At 39.5% G+C, this 25,908-nt stretch overlaps 1 protein-coding gene and 1 non-coding gene across 6 annotated transcripts in view; both read left to right on the top strand.

Annotated features, from left to right (window-relative positions):
* Gabra3 (gamma-aminobutyric acid (GABA) A receptor, subunit alpha 3) overlaps positions 1 to 25,908 on the top strand; it is a 224,244-nt gene that overhangs the window by 66,513 nt on the left and 131,823 nt on the right. The window lies entirely within an intron of this gene.
* On the top strand, positions 313 to 419 carry Mir767 (microRNA 767). Its single transcript, NR_035528.1, has one exon. It is a non-coding gene; the product is annotated as a microRNA 767 (primary transcript).

Genomic DNA, 25,908 nt, shown 5'->3' with positions numbered 1-25,908 from the left:
ATCAATGCTATCTGGAGTATTCTATTAATCATAACATGATTATTTTCTGCTCTTCTATAATCATTTTTCCCTAATATACTTGACCATCTACTCTTAAGCTATAGTCAAACTATTTGCTTGTAATGTCTGGAAATACACGTTGGTGCAATGCTTCATCATCAGAGAATTGTATGAATATATGTTGTGTTATTGCCTTTAGCATCATTGCCATGTCTTGGTGGCCTTATGAATGCTACCTTTATTCTCATCTCTTGTTTATCTTGGCATATTCCCGTGTTATTTGTTCCTGTATCACATCTACTTTTGTATTATAGAATCCATATAGGTTTTTACTCATGCACCATGGTTGTCTGAGCACATAACATGCTTGTCTGCTCATACCCTATGGTTCCTGAAGAGGAATCTTAACTGTCTACTGCTCTATAGGAAAACAGTGTTTTATGTATCAGTTTATATTTTTGGTTGCTTTTTCCTAGTACATGGACCTCTGCTCCCTTAACATACTGGTGTTTTTCCTGTACCATCTCTATCTGTTCCAATTCTATGGATGTTAACTTGCCACTAGACTTCCTGTGCATCATAGTCCAGTGCTCAAATAAATCCCATGCACTATGACTGCTTAAGCATGTAACAATAGTTTCTCATGTGTTTTATCAGTATGATCTTCTCCTAGTCTGAAGGGAACCATGATTTACTAATTTCAAAATGATTCCATGTCTACTTGTTATAGCATAATTTTTAACTTATACATATCACAAAACTATATAACTAAGCAGCATGATCAGATGCTCCAGAACAAATGATGTCTATTTGTATATCATAGTCATATGACCATCTGGGCATATTCTGCCAGGTCTCCCTTTACATATGTGATATCAATTCATAGAGTAAAGCTTTTTGTTCCTGTATCATAGCTCATTTATAAGATTTATTTTGTGAGATCCTATCAAATGTACAAACAATTCTCATGGCTTTCATAACCTCTGGATTTCTGTTGGATTTCTCAGGGTGTCTTGACTACATGATCCTGAATAAATGTTCATGTATTGAGGTGTTTATTTTTTTAGCTTTGTAACATAACATACACATCTGTGAATTAGCTACTCATGGCTATTTTCTTTTCTTTTTTGTTAAAATATTTTTATTAGGTATTTTCCTCATTTATATTTCCAATGCTATCCCAAATGTCCCCATACCCTCCCCCCACTCCCCTACCCACTCACTCCCACTTCTGGCCCTGGTGTTTCCCTGTACTGGGGCGTATAAAGTTTGCAAGTCCAATGGGCCTCTCTTTCCACTGATGGCCGACTAGGCCATCTTTTGATACATATGCAGCTAGAGTCAAGAGCTCCGGGGTACTGGGATAAAAGGATACAATAGTCACAAGGATACACAAGGATAAAAGAACCTCTGGTGGTATCACCATGCCTGACCTTAAGGTGTACTACAGAGCAATTGCGATAAAACCTGCATGGTACTAGTATAGCAACAGACAAGTAGACCAATGCTGGAGGAAGTACCCAGGGAGCTGGGGGGATCTGCAAGCCTATAGGTGGAACAACAATATGAACTGACCAGTACCCCCCTAGAGCTCGTGTCTCTAGCTGCATATGTATCAGAAGATGGCCTGGTTGCCTGTCAGTGGAAGGAGAGGCCCATTGGTCGTGCAGACCTTATATGCCTCAGTACAGGGGAACACCAGGGCCAAGAGGTGGGAATGGGCGGGTGGGGGAGTGAGTGTTGGAGGGTGTGGGGGACTTTTGGGATAGCATTGGAAATGTAAATGAAATAAATACATAATAATAATAATAATAATAATAATAATAAATAACTGTTTTTAGGAGTGCATTTTCTTTTTTTTTTTTTTTTTTTTTTTTTTTTTTTAAGGTTAGATTTTTTTTTTTTTTTTAAGATTTATTTATTTATTATATGTAAGTACACTGTAGCTGTCTTCAGACGCACCAGAAGAGGGCATCAGATCTCTGTTACAGGTGGTTGTGAGCCACCATGTGGTTGCTGGGATTTGAACTTCGGACCTTTGGAAGAGCAGTCGGGTGCTCTTACCCCCTGAGCCATCTCACCAGCCCCAGGAGTGCATTTTCAAGTAATTATTTTTGTGGTACTCAGTATGTATGGCAAGAGCTTGTATCACATACTAGGCAAACATGCTTTACCAATTCTTTAGTGTATTTTCTTCTTTTTCCTCATTTACTTTGTACTGATATTTCTTAGTGCTCCTTTGGACTCCTGTATCTTTTCAAGAACAATGTTCTAGTTTTTAATGTAGTCTATTTTGGCAATTGAGTTTTTATAGTTAGTGTTAATTCATTCCTATTTCAGGTTTGAGAAAGAATTCAATTAAGATGCGCAGGTTTTTATCATTGTTTCTTTATATTTAGACCATCAACTCATATGTAGCGAGTTTCTGATACTGAATTTTCTAGAGTATATTCTTTCTTCATCTCTCATGACACCAATACCACTCTGCTTTAAATGCAGTTTATAATTTTTTCTTCTATTTCTTTTCTTCTATTTCTGGTAAAGTGTCATTGAAGTTTGTATGGGAAGTATATTAACTCATTTTGGATAGTATGGGTATTTTTCTAATAGTCATTCTTTCAATCAATAAATAGAAGTTATCTTTCCATTTATTTGCATTTTCTTTTAACTTTTTTCATCAAAGATTTATTGATGTCAGTATTTTACCCCCTTGGTTAAATTTGTATCTCAGTATATTTGTTGTAAATTTAAGTGGGATTTCTTTTTATTTTCAGAGAGTTCGTTATTAGTGTACAATAATGTTAGTGATATATGTAAGTTCCATTTGTATTCTTTAATATTATCAAATTCAGTTATCATATTGTAACAGTTTTATTGTGGAGTTTTAGAATTTTATATGTGCAAGATTACATTGTTGGGCTGGAGAGATGGCTCAGCCATTAAAGGCTAGGCTCACAACCAAAAATATAAGATTACATTGTTACCTAATAGAGCCAGTTTAATACCTTCTTTTCTATCAGGATACATATTATTTATTTCTCTTTACTCATTGGCCTTACTTAATCCCAGAACTATATTTGAAAGAAGTGATGAACATGGGTATTTGTGTTCTTGATCTTAGAAGAAAAAAATTACCTTTTCCCCATGGAGAATGGGATATGAAAGCATATTTATTTTGTCAAATATCTTTTGGATGCCTACTGATACACTATTTTGGTTTTTACTTTTCATTTTATTAATTGGCTGTGCTATAGTTACTGATTTGTGTTACTTTGTTTTGAGCTATCTTTGTATCCCAGAGATCCTTCGATCCTGGTAATTGACATTTTTAATGCGTTTGAATTTGGTTAGTTGAAGATTTGTCATCAGCAAACTTGACCTCCGATTTTTTCTTATATTAAGTATTAATATATAGTTTTTATATCCTCTAACATAAAAATTATTATTTTATTTGTATGGAACCACAAAAGATTGAAAATAGCCAAAGCAATTTTGAGAAGGAAGAACAAAACTGGAGGTATCATACTACTTGATTTACAAAGATTGTTTTAAAGCAGTTATATTGGCATGATACTAGCATAAGACAGACACATAAAATGGGACATGATACAAGCCAGAAAAAATTAGCCCATGCATTTATAGTCAGTTGATTTTTGGACAAAGGTAATATTTTAGTCAGCCATCTGTTACTATTACATGATTTGTCCCATAAACATCTAGAAAGGATGAAAAAAATGGGTGATAGTTTTAGGATTTCAGTTCATGGTTGGCTCATTCCATTTTTGTGGTACAAAAATGAAGGAAAAATGTAGTGAATAGGGCCAGATGATGCAAATGTTATAACCATATGATAGCCAGGAAATAAAAATAAAAATGATGGTACTTTTTACAATAAATTATTTTCAAAGGCATAACCTTTTTCTTTTCTTTTTTTTTTTTCCATTTTTTATTAGGTATTTAGCTCATTTACATTTCCAATGCTATACCAAAAGTCCCCCTTACCCACCCACCCCCACTCCCCTACCCACCCACTCCCCCCCTTTGGCCCTGGCGTTCCCCTGTACCGGGGCACACAAAGTCTGCGTGTCCAATGGGCCTCTCTTTCCAGTGATGGCCGACTAGGCCATCTTTTGATACATATGCAGCTAGAGTCAAGAGCTCAGGGGTACTGGTTAGTTCATAATGTTGTTCCACCTATAGGGTTGAAGATCCCTTTAGCTCCTTGGGTACTTTCTCTAGCTCCTCCATTGGGAGCCCTGTGATCCATCCATTAGCTGACTGTGAGCATCCACTTCTGTGTTTGCTAGGCCCCGGCATAGTCTCACAAGAGACAGCTACATCTGGGTCCTTTCAGTAAAATCTTGCTAGTGTATGCAATGGTGTCAGCATTTGGAAGCTGATTATGGGGTGGATCCCTGGATATGGCAGTCTCTACATGGTCCATCCTTTCATCTCAGCTCCATACTTTGTTTCTGTAACTCCTTCCATGGGTGTTTTGTTCCCACTTCTAAGGAGGGGCATAGTGTCCACACTTCAGTCTTCATTTTTCTTGAGTTTCATGTGTTTAGGAAATTGTATCTTATATCGTGGGTATCCTAGGTTTTGGGCTAGTATCCACTTATCAGTGAGTACATATTGTGTGAGTTCCTTTGTGATTGTGTTACCTCACTCAGGATGATGCTCTCCAGGTCCATCCATTTGGCTAGGAATTTCATAAATTCATTCTTTTTAATAGCTGAGTAGTACTCCATTGTGTAGATGTACCACATTTTCTGTATCCATTCCTCTGTTGAGGGGCATCTGGGTTCTTTCCAGTTTCTGGCTATTATAAATAAGGCTGCTATGAACATAGTGGAGCATGTGTCCTTCTTACCAGTTGGGGCTTCTTCTGGATATATGCCCAGGAGAGGTATTGCTGGATCCTCCGGTAGTACTATGTCCAATTTTCTGAGGAACCGCCAGACTGATTTCCAGAGTGGTTGTACAAGCCTGCAATCCCACCAACAATGGAGGAGTGTTCCTCTTTCTCCACATCCTCGCCAGCATCTGCTGTCACCTGAATTTTTGATCTTAGCCATTCTCACTGGTGTGAGGTGGAATCTCAGGGTTGTTTTGATTTGCATTTCCCTGATGATTAAGGATGTTGAACATTTTTTCAGGTGCTTCTCTGCCATTCGGTATTCCTCAGGTGAGAATTCTTTGTTCAGTTCTGAGCCCCATTTTTTAAGGGGGTTATTTGATTTTCTGAGGTCCACCTTCTTGAGTTCTTTATATATGCTGGATATTAGTCCCCTATCTGATTTAGGATAGGTAAAGATCCTTTCCCAGTCTGTTGGTGGTCTTTTTGTCTTTTTTTTTTTTTTTTTTCCATTTTTTATTAGGTATTTAGCTCATTTACATTTCCAATGCTATACCAAAAGTCCCCCTTACCCACCCACCCCCACTCCCCTACCCACCCACTCCCCCCCTTTGGCCCTGGCGTTCCCCTGTACCGGGGCACACAAAGTCTGCGTGTCCAATGGGCCTCTCTTTCCAGTGATGGCCGACTAGGCCATCTTTTGATACATATGCAGCTAGAGTCAAGAGCTCAGGGGTACTGGTTAGTTCATAATGTTGTTCCACCTATAGGGTTGAAGATCCCTTTAGCTCCTTGGGTACTTTCTCTAGCTCCTCCATTGGGAGCCCTGTGATTCATCCATTAGCTGACTGTGAGCATCCACTTCTGTGTTTGCTAGGCCCCGGCATAGTCTCACAAGAGACAGCTACATCTGGGTCCTTTCGATAAAATCTTGCTAGTATATGCAATGGTGTCAGCGTTTGGATGCTGATTATGGGGTGGATCCCTGGATATGGCAGTCTCTACATGGTCCATCCTTTCATCTCAGCTCCAAACTTTGTTTCTGTAACTCCTTCCATGGGTGTTTTGTTCCCACTTCTAAGGAGGGGCATAGTGTCCACACTTCAGTCTTCATTTTTCTTGAGTTTCATGTGTTTAGGAAATTGTATCTTATATCGTGGGTATCCTAGGTTTTGGGCTAGTATCCACTTATCAGTGAGTACATATTGTGTGAGTTCCTTTGTGATTGTGTTACCTCACTCAGGATGATGCTCTCCAGGTCCATCCATTTGGCTAGGAATTTCATAAATTCATTCTTTTTAATAGCTGAGTAGTACTCCATTGTGTAGATGTACCACATTTTCTGTATCCATTCCTCTGTTGAGGGGCATCTGGGTTCTTTCCAGTTTCTGGCTATTATAAATAAGGCTGCTATGAACATAGTGGAGCATGTGTCCTTCTTACCAGTTGGGGCTTCTTCTGGATATATGCCCAGGAGAGGTATTGCTGGATCCTCCGGTAGTACTATGTCCAATTTTCTGAGGAACCGCCAGACTGATTTCCAGAGTGGTTGTACAAGCCTGCAATCCCACCAACAATGGAGGAGTGTTCCTCTTTCTCCACATCCTCGCCAGCATCTGCTGTCACCTGAATTTTTGATCTTAGCCATTCTCACTGGTGTGAGGTGGAATCTCAGGGTTGTTTTGATTTGCATTTCCCTGATGATTAAGGATGTTGAACATTTTTTCAGGTGCTTCTCTGCCATTCGGTATTCCTCAGGTGAGAATTCTTTGTTCAGTTCTGAGCCCCATTTTTTAAGGGGGTTATTTGATTTTCTGAGGTCCACCTTCTTGAGTTCTTTATATATGTTGGATATTAGTCCCCTATCTGATTTAGGATAGGTAAAGATCCTTTCCCAGTCTGTTGGTGGTCTTTTTGTCTTATAGACAGTGTCTTTTGCCTTGCAGAAACTTTGGAGTTTCATTAGGTCCCATTTGTCAATTCTCGATCTTACAGCACAAGCCATTGCTGTTCTGTTCAGGAATTTTTCCCCTGTGCCCATATCTTCAAGGCTTTTCCCCACTTTCTCCTCTATAAGTTTCAGTGTCTCTGGTTTTATGTGAAGTTCCTTGATCCACTTAGATTTGACCTTAGTACAAGGAGATAAGTATGGATCGATTCGCATTCTTCTACATGATAACAACCAGTTGTGCCAGCACCAATTGTTGAAAATGCTGTCTTTCTTCCACTGGATGGTTTTGGCTCCCTTGTCGAAGATCAAGTGACCATAGGTGTGTGGGTTCATTTCTGGGTCTTCAATTCTATTCCATTGGTCCACTTGTCTGTCTCTATACCAGTACCATGCAGTTTTTATCACAATTGCTCTGTAGTAAAGCTTTAGGTCAGGCATGGTGATTCCACCAGAGGTTCTTTTATCCTTGAGAAGAGTTTTTGCTATCCTCGGTTTTTTGTTATTCCAGATGAATTTGCAAATTGCTCCTTCTAATTCGTTGAAGAATTGAGTTGGAATTTTAATGGGGATTGCATTGAATCTGTAGATTGCTTTTGGCAAGATAGCCATTTTTACAATGTTGGTCCTGCCAATCCATGAGCATGGGAGATCTTTCCATCTTCTGAGATCTTCTTTAATTTCTTTCTTCAGGGACTTGAAGTTTTTATCATACAGATCTTTCACTTCCTTCGTTAGAGTCACGCCGAGATATTTTATATTATTTGTGGCTATTGAGAAGGGTGTTGTTTCCCTAATTTCTTTCTCAGCCTGTTTATTCTTTGTGTAGAGAAAGGCCATTGACTTGTTTGAGTTAATTTTATATCCAGCTACTTCACCGAAGCTGTTTATCAGGTTTAGGAGTTCTCTGTTGGAATTTTTAGGGTCACTTATATATACTATCATATCATCTGCAAAAAGTGATATTTTGACTTCCTCTTTTCCAATTTGTATCCCCTTGATCTCCTTTTGTTGTCGAATTGCTCTGGCTAATACTTCAAGTACTATGTTGAAAAGGTAGGGAGAAAGTGGGCAGCCTTGTCTAGTCCCTGATTTTAGTGGGATTGCTTCCAGCTTCTCTCCATTTACTTTGATGTTGGCTACTGGTTTGCTGTAGATTGCTTTTATCATGTTTAGGTATTGGCCTTGAATTCCTGATCTTTCCAGAACTTTTATCATGAATGGGTGTTGGATCTTGTCAAATGCTTTTTCTGCATCTAACGAGATGATCATGTGGTTTTTGTCTTTGAGTTTGTTTATATAATGGATTACATTGATGGATTTTCGTATATTAAACCATCCCTGCATCCCTGGAATAAAACCTACTTGGTCAGGATGGATGATTGCTTTAATGTGTTCTTGGATTCGGTTAGCGAGAATTTTATTAAGGATTTTTGCATCGATGTTCATAAGGGAAATTGGTCTGAAGTTCTCTATCTTTGTTGGATCTTTCTGTGGTTTAGGTATCAGAGTAATAGTGGCTTCATAAAATGAGTTGGGTAGAATACCTTCTACTTCTATCTTGTGAAAAAGTTTGTGCAGAACTGGAGTTAGATCTTCTTTGAAGGTCTGATAGAACTCTGCACTAAACCCGTCTGGTCCTGGGCTTTTTTTGGCTGGGAGACTATTAATAACTGCTTCTATTTCTTTAGGGGATATGGGACTGTTTAGAAGGTCAGCTTGATCCTGATTCAACTTTGGTACCTGGTATCTGTCCAGAAATTTGTCCATTTCGTCCAGGTTTTCCAGTTTTGTTGAGTATAGCCTTTTTTAGAAGGATCTGATGGTGTTTTGGATTTCTTCAGGATCTGTTGTTATGTCTCCCTTTTCATTTCTGATTTTGTTAATTAGGATTTTGTCCCTGTGCCCTTTAGTGAGTCTAGCTAAGGGTTTATCTATCTTGTTGATTTTCTCAAAGAACCAACTCCTCGTTTGGTTAATTCTTTGAATAGTTCTTCTTGTTTCCACTTGGTTGATTTCACCCCTGAGTTTGATTATTTCCTGCCGTCTACTCCTCTTGGGTGAATTTGCTTCCTTTTTTTCTAGAGCTTTTAGATGTGTTGTCAAGCTGCTAGTATGTGCTCTCTCCCGTTTTTTCTTGAAGGCACTCATAGCTATGAGTTTCCCTCTTAGAAATGCTTTCATTGTGTCCCAAAGGTTTGGGTACGTTGTGGCTTCATTTTCATTAAACTCTAAAAAGTCTTTAATTTCTTTCTTTATTCCTTCCCTGACCAAGGTATCATTGAGAAGAGTGTTGTTCAGTTTCCATGTGAATGTTGGCTTTCTGTTATTTATTTTGTTATTGAAGATCAGCCTTAGTGCATGGTGGTCTGATAGGATACATGGGACAATTTCAATATTTTTGAATCTGTTGAGGCCTGATTTGTGACCTATTATGTGGTCAATTTTGGAGAAGGTACCATGAGGTGCTGAGAAGAAGGTATATCCTTTTGTTTTAGGATAAAATGTTCTGTAGATATCTGTCAGATCCATTTGTTTCATCACTTCTGTTAATTTCAGTGTGTCCCTGTTTAGTTTCTGTTTCCATGATCTGTCCATTGGTGAAAGTGGTGTGTTGAAGTCTCCCACTATTATTGTGTGAGGCGCAATGTGTGCTTTGAGCTTTACTAAAGTTTCTTTAGTGAATGTGGCTGCTCTTGTATTTGGAGCATAGATATTCAGAATTGAGAGTTCCTCTTGGAGGATTTTACCTTTGATGAGAATGAAGTGTCCCTCCTTGTCTTTTTTGATGACTTTGGGTTGGAAGTCAATCTTATCAGATATTAGGATGGCTACTCCTGCTTGTTTCTTCATACCATTTGCTTGGAAAATTGTTTTCCAGCCTTTCATTCTGAGGTAGTGTCTATCTTTTTCTCTGAGATGAGTTTCCTGTAAGCAGCAAAATGTTGGGTCTTGTTTGTGTAGCCAGTTTGTTAGTCTATGTCTTTTTATTGGCGAGTTGAGACCATTGATGTTAAGAGATATTAAGGAAAAGTAATTGTTGCTTCCTGTTATTTTAGTTGTTAAAGGTGGCATTCTGTTCTTGTGGCTGTCTTCTTTTAGGTTTGTTGAGGGATTACCTTCTTGTTTTTTCTAGGGCGTTGTTCCCGTTCTTGTATTGGTTTTTTTCTGTTATTATCCTTTGAAGGGCTGGATTCGTGGAGAGATAATGCGTGAATTTGGTTTTGTCGTGGAATACTTTGGTTTCTCCCTCTATGATAATTGAGAGTTTGGCTGGGTATAGTAGCCTGGGCTGCAGTTTGTGTTCTCTTAGTGTCTGTATAACATCTGTCCAGGCTCTTCTGGCTTTCATAGTCTCTGGTGAAAAATCTGGTGTAATTCTGATAGGCTTGCCTTTATATGTTACTTGACCTTTTTCCCTTACTGCTTTTAGTATTCTATCTTTATTTAGTGCATTTGATGTTCTGATTATTATGTGTCGGGAGGAATTTCTTTTCTGGTCCAGTCTATTTGGAGTTCTGTAGGCTTCTTGTATGTTCATATGCATCTCATTCTTTAGATTTGGGAAGTTTTCTTCAATAATTTTGTTGAAGATGTTTGCTGGACCTTTGAGTTGAAAATCTTCATTCTCATCCACTCCTATTATCCGTACGTTTGGTCTTCTTATTGTGTCCTGGATTTCCTGGATATTTTGAGTTAGGATCTTTTTGCATTTTCCATTTTCTTTGATTGTTGTGCCGATGTTCTCTATGGAATCTTCTGCACCTGAGATTCTCTCTTCCATCTCTTGTATTCTGTTGCTGATGCTCAAATCTATGGTTCCAGATTTCTTTCCTAGGGTTTCTATCTCTAGTGTTGCCTCGCTTTGAGTTTTCTTTATTGTGTCTACTTCCCTTTTTAGGTCTAGTATGGTTTTGTTCATTTCCATCACCTGTTTGTATGTTTTTTCCTCTTTTTCTGTAAGGACTTCTACCTGTTTGATTGTGTTTTCCTGTTTTTCTTTAAGGACTTGTAACTCTTTAGCAGTGTTCTCCTGTATTTCTTTAAGTGATTTATTAAAGTCCTTCTTGATGTCCTCTACCATCATCATGAGATATGCTTTTAAATCTAGGTCTAGGTTCTCAGGTGTGTTGGGGTTCCCTGGACTGGGCGAAGTGGGTGTGCTGGGTTCTGGTGATGGTGAGTGGTCTTGGTTCCTGTTAGTAAGATTCCTCCGTTTACCTTTCGCCATCTGGTAATCTCTGGAGTTAGTAGTTATAGTTGACTCTGTTTAGAGATTGTTCTTCTGGTGATTCTGTTACCGTCTATCAGCAGACCTGGGAGACAGATTCTCTCCTCTGAGTTTCAGTGCTCAGAGCACTCTCTGCTGGCAAGCTCTCTTACAGGGAAGGTGCGCAGATATCTTGTATTTGGATCTCCTCCTGGCCGAAGAAGAAGGCCCAAAACAGGACCTTTCTCAGACACTGTGTTGCTTTGGCAGTTCCCAGGTGGTACAGACTCTCACCTAAGCAGACTAAATTCCTAAGTTCCTTGGAGTCCAGGGACCAAGATGGCGACCGCTGCTGCTGTGGCTTAGGTCGCCTCCCCAGCCGGGCGGGCACCTGTCCTCTGGTCCGGAAGGTGGCCGGCTGTCCCCGGCCCACACAGGGTGCTGCCTCATCGCCTCTGTGCTTCTGCCTGTTCCAGAAGCTGTCAGGTTCTCTGGCGCACCCTCTCACCTGTTCAGACTAATTTCCTAAGTTCGGCGGGTCCCGGACCAAGATGGCGACCGCTGCTGCTGTGGCTTAGGCCGCCTCCCCAGCCGGGTGGGCACCTGTCCTCTGGTCCGGAAGGTGGCCGGCTGTCCCCGGCCCACGCAGGGTGCTGCCTCAGCGCCTCTGTGCTTCCGCCTGTTCCAGAAGCTGTCAGGTTCTCTGGCGCACCCTCTCACCTGTTCAGACTAATTTCCTAAGTTCAGCGGGTCCCGGACCAAGATGGCGACCGCTGCTGCTGTGGCTTAGGTCGCCTCCCCAGCCGGGCGGGCACCTGTCCTCAGGTCCGGAAGGTGGCCGGCTGTCCCCGGCCCACACAGGGTGCTGCCTCAGCCCCTCTGTGCTTCTGCCTGTTCCAGAGGCTGTCAGGTTCTCTGGCGCACCCTCTCACCTGTTCAGACTAATTTCCTAAGTTCGGCGGGTCCCGGACCAAGATGGCAACCGCTGCTGCTGTGGCTTAGGCCGCCTCCCCAGCCGGGCGGGCACCTGTCCTCCGGTCCAGACGGTGGCTGGCTGTCCCCGGCCCACAAAGCGTGCTGCCTCAGTGCCTCTGTGCTTCCGCCTGTTCCAGAAGCTGTCAGGTTCTCTGGCGCACCCTCTCACCTGTTCAGACTAATTTCCTAAGTTCGGCGGGTCTCGGACCAAGATGGCGACCGCTGCTGCTGTGGCTTAGGCCGCCTCCCCAGCCGGGTGGGCACCTGTCCTCCGGTCCGGAAGGTGGCCGGCTGTCCCCGGCCCACACAGGGTGCTGCCTCAGCGCCTCTGTGCTTCCGCCTGTTCCAGAAGCTGTCAGGTTCTCTGGCGCACCCTCTCACCTGTTCAGACTAATTTCCTAAGTTCGGCGGGTCCCGGACCAAGATCGGTCTTTTTGTCTTATAGACAGTGTCTTTTGCCTTGCAGAAACTTTGGAGTTTCATTAGGTCCCATTTGTCAATTCTCGATCTTACAGCACAAGCCATTGCTGTTCTGTTCAGGAATTTTTCCCCTGTGCCCATATCTTCAAGGCTTTTCCCCACTTTCTCCTCTATAAGTTTCAGTGTCTCTGGTTTTATGTGAAGTTCCTTGATCCACTTAGATTTGACCTTAGTACAAGGAGATAAGTATGGATCGATTCGCATTCTTCTACATGATAACAACCAGTTGTGCCAGCACCAATTGTTGAAAATGCTGTCTTTCTTCCACTGGATGGTTTTGGCTCCCTTGTCGAAGATCAAGTGACCATAGGTGTGTGGGTTCATTTCTGGGTCTTCAATTCTATTCCATTGGTCCACTTGTCTGTCTCTATACCAGTACCATGCAGTTTTTATCACAATTGCTCTGTAGTAAAGCTTTAGGTCAGGCATGGTGATTCCACCAGAGGTTCTTTTATCCTTGAGAAGAGTTTTTGCTATCCTCGGTTTTTTGTTATTCCAGATGAATTTGCAAATTGCTCCTTCTAATTCGTTGAAGAATTGAGTTGGAATTTTAATGGGGATTGCATTGAATCTGTAGATTGCTTTTGGCAAGATAGCCATTTTTACAATGTTGGTCCTGCCAATCCATGAGCATGGGAGATCTTTCCATCTTCTGAGATCTTCTTTAATTTCTTTCTTCAGGGACTTGAAGTTTTTATCATACAGATCTTTCACTTCCTTCGTTAGAGTCACGCCGAGATATTTTATATTATTTGTGGCTATTGAGAAGGGTGTTGTTTCCCTAATTTCTTTCTCAGCCTGTTTATTCTTTGTGTAGAGAAAGGCCATTGACTTGTTTGAGTTAATTTTATATCCAGCTACTTCACCGAAGCTGTTTATCAGGTTTAGGAGTTCTCTGTTGGAATTTTTAGGGTCACTTATATATACTATCATATCATCTGCAAAAAGTGATATTTTGACTTCCTCTTTTCCAATTTGTATCCCCTTGATCTCCTTTTGTTGTCGAATTGCTCTGGCTAATACTTCAAGTACTATGTTGAAAAGGTAGGGAGAAAGTGGGCAGCCTTGTCTAGTCCCTGATTTTAGTGGGATTGCTTCCAGCTTCTCTCCATTTACTTTGATGTTGGCTACTGGTTTGCTGTAGATTGCTTTTATCATGTTTAGGTATTGGCCTTGAATTCCTGATCTTTCCAGAACTTTTATCATGAATGGGTGTTGGATCTTGTCAAATGCTTTTTCTGCATCTAACGAGATGATCATGTGGTTTTTGTCTTTGAGTTTGTTTATATAATGGATTACATTGATGGATTTTCGTATATTAAACCATCCCTGCATCCCTGGAATAAAACCTACTTGGTCAGGATGGATGATTGCTTTAATGTGTTCTTGGATTCGGTTAGCGAGAATTTTATTAAGGATTTTTGCATCGATGTTCATAAGGGAAATTGGTCTGAAGTTCTCTATCTTTGTTGGATCTTTCTGTGGTTTAGGTATCAGAGTAATAGTGGCTTCATAAAATGAGTTGGGTAGAATACCTTCTACTTCTATCTTGTGAAAAAGTTTGTGCAGAACTGGAGTTAGATCTTCTTTGAAGGTCTGATAGAACTCTGCACTAAACCCGTCTGGTCCTGGGCTTTTTTTGGCTGGGAGACTATTAATAACTGCTTCTATTTCTTTAGGGGATATGGGACTGTTTAGAAGGTCAGCTTGATCCTGATTCAACTTTGGTACCTGGTATCTGTCCAGAAATTTGTCCATTTCGTCCAGGTTTTCCAGTTTTGTTGAGTATAGCCTTTTTTAGAAGGATCTGATGGTGTTTTGGATTTCTTCAGGATCTGTTGTTATGTCTCCCTTTTCATTTCTGATTTTGTTAATTAGGATTTTGTCCCTGTGCCCTTTAGTGAGTCTAGCTAAGGGTTTATCTATCTTGTTGATTTTCTCAAAGAACCAACTCCTCGTTTGGTTAATTCTTTGAATAGTTCTTCTTGTTTCCACTTGGTTGATTTCACCCCTGAGTTTGATTATTTCCTGCCGTCTACTCCTCTTGGGTGAATTTGCTTCCTTTTTTTCTAGAGCTTTTAGATGTGTTGTCAAGCTGCTAGTATGTGCTCTCTCCCGTTTTTTCTTGAAGGCACTCATAGCTATGAGTTTCCCTCTTAGAAATGCTTTCATTGTGTCCCAAAGGTTTGGGTACGTTGTGGCTTCATTTTCATTAAACTCTAAAAAGTCTTTAATTTCTTTCTTTATTCCTTCCCTGACCAAGGTATCATTGAGAAGAGTGTTGTTCAGTTTCCATGTGAATGTTGGCTTTCTGTTATTTATTTTGTTATTGAAGATCAGCCTTAGTGCATGGTGGTCTGATAGGATACATGGGACAATTTCAATATTTTTGAATCTGTTGAGGCCTGATTTGTGACCTATTATGTGGTCAATTTTGGAGAAGGTACCATGAGGTGCTGAGAAGAAGGTATATCCTTTTGTTTTAGGATAAAATGTTCTGTAGATATCTGTCAGATCCATTTGTTTCATCACTTCTGTTAATTTCAGTGTGTCCCTGTTTAGTTTCTGTTTCCATGATCTGTCCATTGGTGAAAGTGGTGTGTTGAAGTCTCCCACTATTATTGTGTGAGGCGCAATGTGTGCTTTGAGCTTTACTAAAGTTTCTTTAGTGAATGTGGCTGCTCTTGTATTTGGAGCATAGATATTCAGAATTGAGAGTTCCTCTTGGAGGATTTTACCTTTGATGAGAATGAAGTGTCCCTCCTTGTCTTTTTTGATGACTTTGGGTTGGAAGTCAATCTTATCAGATATTAGGATGGCTACTCCTGCTTGTTTCTTCATACCATTTGCTTGGAAAATTGTTTTCCAGCCTTTCATTCTGAGGTAGTGTCTATCTTTTTCTCTGAGATGAGTTTCCTGTAAGCAGCAAAATGTTGGGTCTTGTTTGTGTAGCCAGTTTGTTAGTCTATGTCTTTTTATTGGCGAGTTGAGACCATTGATGTTAAGAGATATTAAGGAAAAGTAATTGTTGCTTCCTGTTATTTTAGTTGTTAAAGGTGGCATTCTGTTCTTGTGGCTGTCTTCTTTTAGGTTTGTTGAGGGATTACCTTCTTGTTTTTTCTAGGGCGTTGTTCCCGTTCTTGTATTGGTTTTTTTCTGTTATTATCCTTTGAAGGGCTGGATTCGTGGAGAGATAATGCGTGAATTTGGTTTTGTCGTGGAATACTTTGGTTTCTCCCTCTATGATAATTGAGAGTTTGGCTGGGTATAGTAGCCTGGGCTGCAGTTTGTGTTCTCTTAGTGTCTGTATAACATCTGTCCAGGCTCTTCTGGCTTTCATAGTCTCTGGTGAAAAATCTGGTGTAATTCTGATAGGCTTGCCTTTATATGTTACTTGACCTTTTTCCCTTACTGCTTTTAGTATTCTATCTTTATTTAGTGCATTTGATGTTCTGATTATTATGTGTCGGGAGGAATTTCTTTTCTGGTCCAGTCTATTTGGAGTTCTGTAGGCTTCTTGTATGTTCATATGCATCTCATTCTTTAGATTTGGGAAGTTTTCTTCAATAATTTTGTTGAAGATGTTTGCTGGACCTTTGAGTTGAAAATCTTCATTCTCATCCACTCCTATTATCCGTACGTTTGGTCTTCTTATTGTGTCCTGGATTTCCTGGATATTTTGAGTTAGGATCTTTTTGCATTTTCCATTTTCTTTGATTGTTGTGCCGATGTTCTCTATGGAATCTTCTGCACCTGAGATTCTCTCTTCCATCTCTTGTATTCTGTTGCTGATGCTCAAATCTATGGTTCCAGATTTCTTTCCTAGGGTTTCTATCTCTAGTGTTGCCTCACTTTGAGTTTTCTTTATTGTGTCTACTTCCCTTTTTAGGTCTAGTATGGTTTTGTTCATTTCCATCACCTGTTTGTATGTTTTTTCCTCTTTTTCTGTAAGGACTTCTACCTGTTTGATTGTGTTTTCCTGTTTTTCTTTAAGGACTTGTAACTCTTTAGCAGTGTTCTCCTGTATTTCTTTAAGTGATTTATTAAAGTCCTTCTTGATGTCCTCTACCATCATCATGAGATATGCTTTTAAATCTAGGTCTAGGTTCTCAGGTGTGTTGGGGTTCCCTGGACTGGGCGAAGTGGGTGTGCTGGGTTCTGGTGATGGTGAGTGGTCTTGGTTCCTGTTAGTAAGATTCCTCCGTTTACCTTTCGCCATCTGGTAATCTCTGGAGTTAGTAGTTATAGTTGACTCTGTTTAGAGATTGTTCTTCTGGTGATTCTGTTACCGTCTATCAGCAGACCTGGGAGACAGATTCTCTCCTCTGAGTTTCAGTGCTCAGAGCACTCTCTGCTGGCAAGCTCTCTTACAGGGAAGGTGCGCAGATATCTTGTATTTGGACCTCCTCCTGGCCGAAGAAGAAGGCCCAAAACAGGACCTTTCTCAGACACTGTGTTGCTTTGGCAGTTCCCAGGTGGTACAGACTCTCACCTAAGCAGACTAAATTCCTAAGTTCCTTGGAGTCCCGGGACCAAGATGGCGACCGCTGCTGCTGTGGCTTAGGCCGCCTCCCCAGCCGGGTGGGCACCTGTCCTCCGGTCCGGAAGGTGGCCGGCTGTCCCCGGCCCACACAGGGTGCTGCCTCAGCGCCTCTGTGCTTCTGCCTGTTCCAGAAGCTGTCAGGTTCTCTGGCGCACCCTCTCACCTGTTCAGACTAATTTCCTAAGTTCAGCGGGTCCCGGACCAAGATGGCGACCGCTGCTGCTGTGGCTTAGGTCGCCTCCCCAGCCGGGCGGGCACCTGTCCTCAGGTCTGGACGGTGGCTGGCTGTCCCCGGCCCACAAAGGGTGCTGCCTCAGCGCCTCTGTGCTTCCGCCTGTTCCAGAAGCTGTCAGGTTCTCTGGCGCACCCTCTCACCTGTTCAGACTAATTTCCTAAGTTCCTTGGAGTCCCGGGACCAAGATGGCGACCGCTGCTGCTGTGGCTTAGGTCGCCTCCCCAGCCGGGCGGGCACCTGTCCTCTGGTCCGGAAGGTGGCCGGCTGTCCCCGGCCCACACAGGGTGCTGCCTCAGCCCCTCTGATAACCTTTTTCTTTGAAAGTTCTTATTACCAACCATTGAATTGTGAATCTACTGCTGGACAGTTTATTGGATCAAAATTATCCTAATCCTTCTATCTCTCAAATATTGGACTTGCCAGCTTGGGACTAAGCCTTCCATGCATATGCCTGCAAGGAACAATTCATACTCAAACCACAAGTAACTAGAATGTTTGAAGACATCTGATGGTATGCATAATAATGGCCCCAATAGGCTCAATATTTGATCTGAATTTGGGTCAGTTTGGGAAGTATTCGAAGGTGTGGCATTGCTGAAGGAATTGCATCACTGTGAGTGAGCTTTGGGGTTTCAAAGGACTTATCTATCAGTAAGCATCTCCCTGCCGCATGCTTGTGTTTCAAGATTCAAGCTCTCAGCTGCTATTCTAGTACTATGCCTGCCTACCTGCTGCCTTACTCTCTGACCCTCGGAACTGCAAGCCTGAAATCAACTCTTTATTCTATAAGCTACACTGATTGTTGTGTCTTATCAAAGCAATAAAAAGTTAATTAAGACAAATCTGGCTATCTCCACCCAAATGAATGAACCTGGATTCTCCCTTTGTACTCTGTACAAAAATCAACCCCAAATGGATCTTTGACCTAAGGCCACCCAAACTTTAAATGTACTTGTTTTAGTTATTTTGCCTCACTATGCCCAGATAATTGAGAGTATAATTTTAAAAAGGAAAGATTTAACTTAGCTCACAGTTTTTCCCCCATGGTTGCTTCTTCTGCTTGGTCAGAACATTCTGACAGCAGGAAAATTTATGGGTTGAGATGGATTTTCAAAGCAGTTTTAATTTGTTTTAAAACACATTATAACCTCATAGATTTAAAACTATGCATAGTAGTGATGTAAAATATATATCTTTTGCCATCAATGAGGACACTGCTTTATAGATTTTCAATAGATCTGGTGTGTTAGTCAATTATATTGAAGTTTTTATCTACAGTAATTTTAAAAAATTTATCTACTCTTTGTTCAGAAAAGTAGGTATATTAAAATATTTTTGTTCATATTTATAAATATCTTTAACTTTCAAACATAAATATTATTTTACTTTTGTATATAACTATCTTAAAGTATTATGAAAATGCTTTAGTTTTTGCTATTTTTCTTTTATTGAATACACATCTTTTCAACCAATACACTCTGATAATGATTTCTCCTCCTACTACTCTTGTAAGATTCTTCTCCCTGATTTCCTCCCATCTAGATCCATCTCCTGTTTGTCTCCTGTTAGAAAGCAAACAGGCATCAAAGGAATAATTATATAATAAATAAAAACAAACAAGTCAGAATATTACAAAACAACCAAACAAGAAAAAGAGCCAATGAAATGCCATAAGTAGTGTACATAGATGCATAGACACACATAGGACCCCATAAAATCTCAAATCTGAAAGCTATACTGTATATTCAAAGAACCTATAAGATAAAATAAGTAAACATACAAACGCATAAACAAATAACCTGTGACTTAACATTATGAGATAGGAAGTCCAAAGATGCTATTACGTTTGTTTTTTTTGTTGACCACGTACTGCTTGGCATGGAGCATACCATAAAAATAGTTTTCTCATTGGGAATCCCTTGAAGAAAACTAATTTTTCACTTACAAGTAACTAACAGTTGGCGATAGATTCTGGGTTAAGGATAGGCGTCAATCCACTTCTCCTTCCAGCTCTGGGACCCTATCTGTTATAGACCCCTACAGGCCCTGTGCAGCCTGCCACATTATATGTGAGTTCATATGTATGTCAGCCTTGTGTCTAGAGAGACTTTATTTCTTGGTGTTCTGTATGCTCTCTGGCTCTTTACACTGTTTCTGCCTTCTCTTATGTAGTGTTCCTGAGCCAGGCCTGGCGAGGGGCATTGATAGAGAAATTCCTTTTAGGTCTGGGTGTTCAAGGTATCTCACTGCCTGCACATTGTCTGTCTGAGGATCTCTGTATTTGTTGTCATCGGATGCAGCCTGTATTTCTTTGCATCTGCTGCTGCAGGAAGCTACTCTGATGATGGCTGAGCAAGCATGTGTCTATGAGTATAGCAGAATGTTATTAGGAGACATTTTATTGCTGCATGCCTTTAGCAGAACAGTAGTGTTTGGTTTTCTCCTAGATACAAGCCTATCTAGTTTTAGGTTCTTGGCCATTCAAGCAGTGCTGTGCAAAGGTTCTTTCTATCTCACGGAGTGAGTCTTAAATCCAAGCAGATATTGATATTCTGCAAAATTTGTGCCACTATCGCACCAGTGTATCATGAAAGCAGGTTCCTTTTGTGGACTAAAGGGTTTATGGTTTGGTTGGTAGCATACAGAGGAGCTTCTAGTACCATGGACGCTAGTCAGTATGAATGAAAGCACTACGTAGACATCAGTTTGACCTCTCGATGTTCAGTGAGTTGTGTAGGTGTTGTCTTCAATAATAGGGACTTACCATGAGTTTTTAGAGAGCCACCAACAGCCTTGGTAATTAATAGCCTACATTGTTTGTGGGTTTTCATGAGGTTCTGTTGACCAATAGCTTAATTACATGTAACCCATTCCCAGTACTAAAACTTTCATTTGGTGACAAGAGATATCTAGAGGAGCCCTGTTTTCCATTATTTGGCAAATTTAACCAAGTCTGAATAACCTTTTTATTATAATTGAACATTTGGTTTAATTACTTGTAAATTTTTGTTGGTAAATCTAGGTTTGAATAAGTCATCTTCTTTTTCAGACTTGCATTTAGGTTCATTTCTCATTTGTTTCATTTTTGGTTGGACTGATAGATTTCAGTCTGTTGGGGTTTTGTCTCATCTAGTGCAATCTAATAATACATATGCTTTACTCTTCAAAGTATTTTTATTTTGGGAGTTGTGCTTTTAAGTCATGTAGATTATTGTTTATAATGCTATTTTATGGTGATCATAAGCTCTTTATACTATGGATAATGATGAATTTAGTATCTGAAGTATGTGCTGCTGTTCTAGTACTTTTTGTTGCTTTTCTTTCATAGTATCCAGATTCCTTGTGTGTGGTTGTGTTTGAGAAATTATCAATGCCCTTGAAGTTATTTCTTGGAATTCTTCAAAGCTGTGGATGAAAATGTCATCATCCAGAGATGATTTCTGTTTACTCTTGCATGTCACCTGAAACACATGTTATAGTCATTTTAAATTAATTCCATGATTTTAGGATTTTTTTGACCAAATAATGTGATGGTGTGTTTTATTCTTTCAAGAGTGATTTGTTGGTGGTTTAATATGTTTATAGTTCTTTTTTGTTGCTTTATAAGCTCTGTTTGAACTAAAGTAGCATTTCCTTTACACTCTGCCGAGGATAAAGGCACAGACTTGCTTCTAAATTCATCCATAAAGTGAATTTATAACACTTGGAGAATCTGACCTGTATGCTAGAGCGTGAGTGTGTGTGTGTGCATGTGTGTTATTACATTAGCTATCAGTGGAAATTTTCACTCTCTGCTTTCTACTCATCCTGCTCTGAGACTGTCAAAACGACATTCAGCTTTGAAAATATCTTTGTCTTTATCTTTTTTAAAAGAACATTTTCTTGAGTTTTTTTCTTCTTTGGTCTCAATCACAAAGGCAGTGAATAATTATAGTGTAATTATGCACTTATGTAAAATTATATACATATACCATGTAGCTTTGAGTTAATTTTCACTTGAAATACAAAGTTTTGCTTAGCTTAACGTCCTTAATATTTATATTGGGAATAGTCTTTGAAAAATCAGTAGTATTTGTTTTTTTCTATTCATTTATGTTAATTGTGTATTTGAATTTATTTTTTGCTGAGTTTTGCTAACAATCTGTTGAAAAGTGAATGCTGTGGTAATTTACTTCAACAATTTAGGTGTATTTCAAAGAACAATGTCACCTTTGAGTCTTATATATGGTGTTTCAGAAGAGGGACTGTGTCTTGCATAGTCCAAAAGTATTTATCACAATCCACCCTTTACTTGTGTCTGTGTGTGTGTCAATGGAGGGCCAAAGAGCATGTTGGGTTTCTGTAACTGGAGTTTTAGATGGTTGTGGGACTTGAACCTGTATGCTTTGGAAGAGCAGTAAGTACTCTCTATCACTGAGACATCTTTTCAGTTCCTAAGTCTACTCTTAATATCAGTGTATATAATACATTTACCTTCAGATATTATAATTTGGCTTTCCCCATCATTATCTTTGTGCCCCAAACATTATTCTCCCACTATCTTTTTCATTTACTTTCCCCTTTTAATAGGCAAATGTATTTTGAATCACATTAATTCAGAGGATTGGGATCTCAATTTAGAAGTTACTGAGTCAAAATCCACAAAGGGATCCAATAGAAATAAGCATGATTTATATGAAGCAGTGTTTATATGAAGTGTTGTTATAACACAAACACTAGAATAGAGAAAGGTAGAGAAGAATGCAAATTAGAGGTGGGACACAAAGCAAGATGCCATGGAAACTGTGGTTATACCTTAGCATTGTCCCTGTTCATGAACAGAAAAAATTACAACTTTCTTCATGTCAGTCCTGCTTTTAAGCCTGTTTTATATACAGGAGTTTAAAAGCTGATGATAGGGTTAGAGGGTAGACTTTGCAAAGGCTATTATATATATTTAGAGCCACCCAAGTGGCCTTTAAAATAAAAGTTTAGAAAGTAGGAAAAGAAATGCATTCATCAGGATTCAAAGCATTAACCAGTTTATGCTGTGGGATTTTCTTCAAAGCATTCATCACCTAGGAGAACATAGACTTTGTTTAAATTGATCTATTATTTCTGATTTCTCTGGTTCCATTTTTTGGCTGTTTTGTTCCTGTGGAATGGTGCCTGGCTTATAAGATGGTGCTTCATAAGTTTTGAGTTAAAAGCAAGAAGACAAGTTTAATAGAGCTACAGGTAAAATTACTTGACAGTTATGAACCACTGTAGTTTACATGATAAGTTTGGTGCTTTAGTTTATATTCAATTTAGTTCGCTTAGTTATCACTATAACCTATGTGATAATATTATAACTATCAGCGTTTTATAGGTTATAATGTTGTCATACAATTTGTCAAGGATAATGATTGAATGACAGTGCTTTGAGGCTAGATAGGATGGCACAGCCTTAGAAGAAACTCAAGTGACAACCTAGGGCAAATAATTAGTGGTTTCTTTTGTAGTATCTGGGAAAATTCTAGCAGATATAACTTCAGATTATAAAAACTGAGGAGTTGGTGGGAAAATTTTAGCATGATCTGGTTGCTAAGTAATGAAATAAATACGTTTTAGGGATTTCAGTAGAAGCCTTGCCTGTAGCTGTGTTGTGTCCACAGCAGTTTCTCAAATGTTCATAAGACAAACTTGTTTTTGGATGGGATCTATCAGTATATTCCTCTTGGTAACAGGTATTGGGCTCAGAATATTATGTATGTGATTTTACCTATTCTTTATAGTTTTTATGTTGCCAAATCTAATTTTCATTGAAGAAGGGGGACTCTTTTTTTTATTCCTTTTTTTATTAATTAGGTATTTTCTTCATTTACATTTCCAATGCTACCCCATAAGTCCCCCAAACCCTCCCCCCGTCTCCCCTCCCTCCCAGCTCCCACTAAAGCCTATTTCAGCTATAATTTGTCAGTTCCCAATAGCCTCTGGATCAAATAGTTTGCAAAGCCTACCCGGTAACCCCATCTTTTATAGTATCTAACTTCATTTAGGGTTCTGCCTGTGTCACTATAACATCCGTTTATTCATTTGCTGTTCTTAAAATACCTGTTATTTATCAGGCACTTTGCTATGCATTACTCATGCAGCAAGCCCTCTGTTGTATTGACAAGTTCTGGATCCGCAGATTCAATAAACCACAGATTGAAAATATTTTTAAAAATCATGTCTGTGCTAAATATGTGCAGACATTTCCCATGGATTAAACCAATCATAGACTGAGAATATTTTAAAAGTTCATGTCTGTGCTATTTATGTGCAGATATTTTTCTCATTATTCCTTCAGGAATATAATGATGTGCTGAATAAATATTGTATCACACACATATACATATATGTATATATATATGTATGTATACACACACACATATATATATGCATGATCTAGAGAGATCATTTAAATTATTTAGGAGGATGTGCACAGATTTTAGGCAAATGCTGTGCCTTTCTATGTAAGAGACTTGGGTGTCTGAGGATACTTTATATTTGGGAATCCTTAAGTGAACCCCTCATAGATACCAAAGAAGAATTATATATCTGTGAATAAAATAAATATGAATCACAACTCATACTGACCTCAAACTGTACTGTGGACAAAGACATTCACAAAACAAAATTGCAAAAGTGTTTTTTTAATAAAAACTTGAAGGTCTCAAGGAAACAACATTCTAGAAATTGCATAAAAGCAAGCTCTAGGTGGGATATATAGCAGTGTAAATACATTTTGGTAGGAGCATGTCTGACATTACAATGATTTGCAAGAAATCCACAGTGACTGAAGTAAAGTGCCTAATAGGATGGTAGGCTAAGGTCAGGTTTACAAATTAATATATGCCATTTATCTTGAGCGCTTCTACTGTTATTCCTCTTCTCCAACTCTTCCCAGGACCCCCATCTTACCTCCTTTTAACTTCATATTTTCTTTTGCAAGTGTTTGCTTATTAATTTTTTATATTCTTCCTGTTCCCATTCATAAAACTACCTTTTTGTTTTTATAGTTAATATATATGATTTTTAAAAATCATATGTGGACAAATATATGCATATATTTTATTTCTTTTATTTTTGATATTACAGTATAATTACATCATGATTGTTTTCCCTTTTCTTTTTCCAAAACCTATCATGTTATCACATGCTCTCCTTTAAATTCATGGCATTTTTTTCCTTTATTGTTTGTTGTTGTTGTTGTTGTTAGTGGTGGTGGTGGTATGTGTGTGTAGTCAACTCTGAAACATATAAGAAATATTATACATAGTGAGACTTTTGAATGAAGAAGAAATTGGCAGGTTTGGACAGAAGGGAGCATGATTTAACTGAGAAACTTAAACATTTACCTTGCTTGCTATGTGGAGAACAAACTTACTACTTAAGTGAGTAAGGACAGACTTTTTTTGATTCTTTTATTGGATATCTTCTTTATTTACACTTCAAATGTTATACCCTTTCTCGGTTTCCTCTCCAGAAACCTCCTATCCAATCCTTCCTCCCATTGCTTCTATGAGGGTGCTCCCCCACCCAACCACCCACTCCCACCACCCTGCACTGACATTCCCCATACACTGGGACATCAAGCCTTCACAGGACCAAGGGCCTCTCCTTCCATTGATGTCTGACAAGGCCATTTTCTGCTACATATGAGGCTAGAGCCATAGGTCCCTCCATGTGTACTCTTTGGTTGGTGATTTGGTCCCTGGGAGCTCTAGGGACTCTGGTTGGTTGATATTGTTGTTCCTACTATGGGTTGCAAAGTCCTTCAGCTCCTTCAGTCCTTTCTCTAACTCCCCCATTGGGATCCTGTGCTCAGTCCAATGGTTGGCTGCAAGCATTCACTTCTGTATTTGTCAGGCTCTGACAGTGCCTCTCAGGAGACAGCTATATTAGGTTCCTGTCAGCAATCACTTCTTGGCATCTGCAATAGTGTTTGGGTTTGGTGTCTGCAGATGGGATGGATCCTCAGGTGGGGCAGTCTCTGGATGGCCTATCCTTCAATCTCTGCTCCACACTTTGTCTCCGTATTTCCTCCTGTGAGAATTTTGTTCCCCTTTCTTAGAAGAACAGAAACATCCACAATTTGGTTTTTCTTCTTCTTGAGTTTCATGTGGTCTGTTAATTGTATCTTAGATATTCCAAAATTTTGGGCTAATATCTACTTATCAATGAGTGTATACCATGTGTGTTCTTTTGTGATTGGGTTGCCTCACTCAGGATTTTATTTTCTAGTTCCATTCTTTTGCCTAAGAATTTTATGAATTCATTGTTTTTAATAGGTGAGTAGTATTCCATTGTGTAAATGTACCACATTTTCTGTATCCATTCCTCTGTTGAAGGACATCTGGGTTCTTTCCAGCTTGTGGATATTATAAATAAGGCTGCTATGAACACAGTGGAGCATGTGTCCTTGTTATATGTTGGATCATCTTCTGCGTGTATGCTCAGGAGTGGTATAGCTGGGTAATCAGGTAGTACTATGTTCAATTTTCTGAGGAACCACCAAACTGATTTCCAGAGTGGTTGTACCAGCTTGTAATACTACCAGCAATGGAGAAATGTTCCTCTTCTTCCACAAACTCGCCAGCCTCTACTGTCACCTGAGTTTTTGATCTTAGCCATTGTGACTGGTATGAGGTGG

The sequence above is a fragment of the Mus musculus genome, chromosome X (genome assembly GCF_000001635.26).
Source record: "Mus musculus strain C57BL/6J chromosome X, GRCm38.p6 C57BL/6J".
Lineage (NCBI taxonomy): Eukaryota > Metazoa > Chordata > Mammalia > Rodentia > Muridae > Mus > Mus musculus.
Note: the sequence above shows the minus strand (reverse complement) of the source record. Positions and strands in the feature narration are given on the sequence as shown.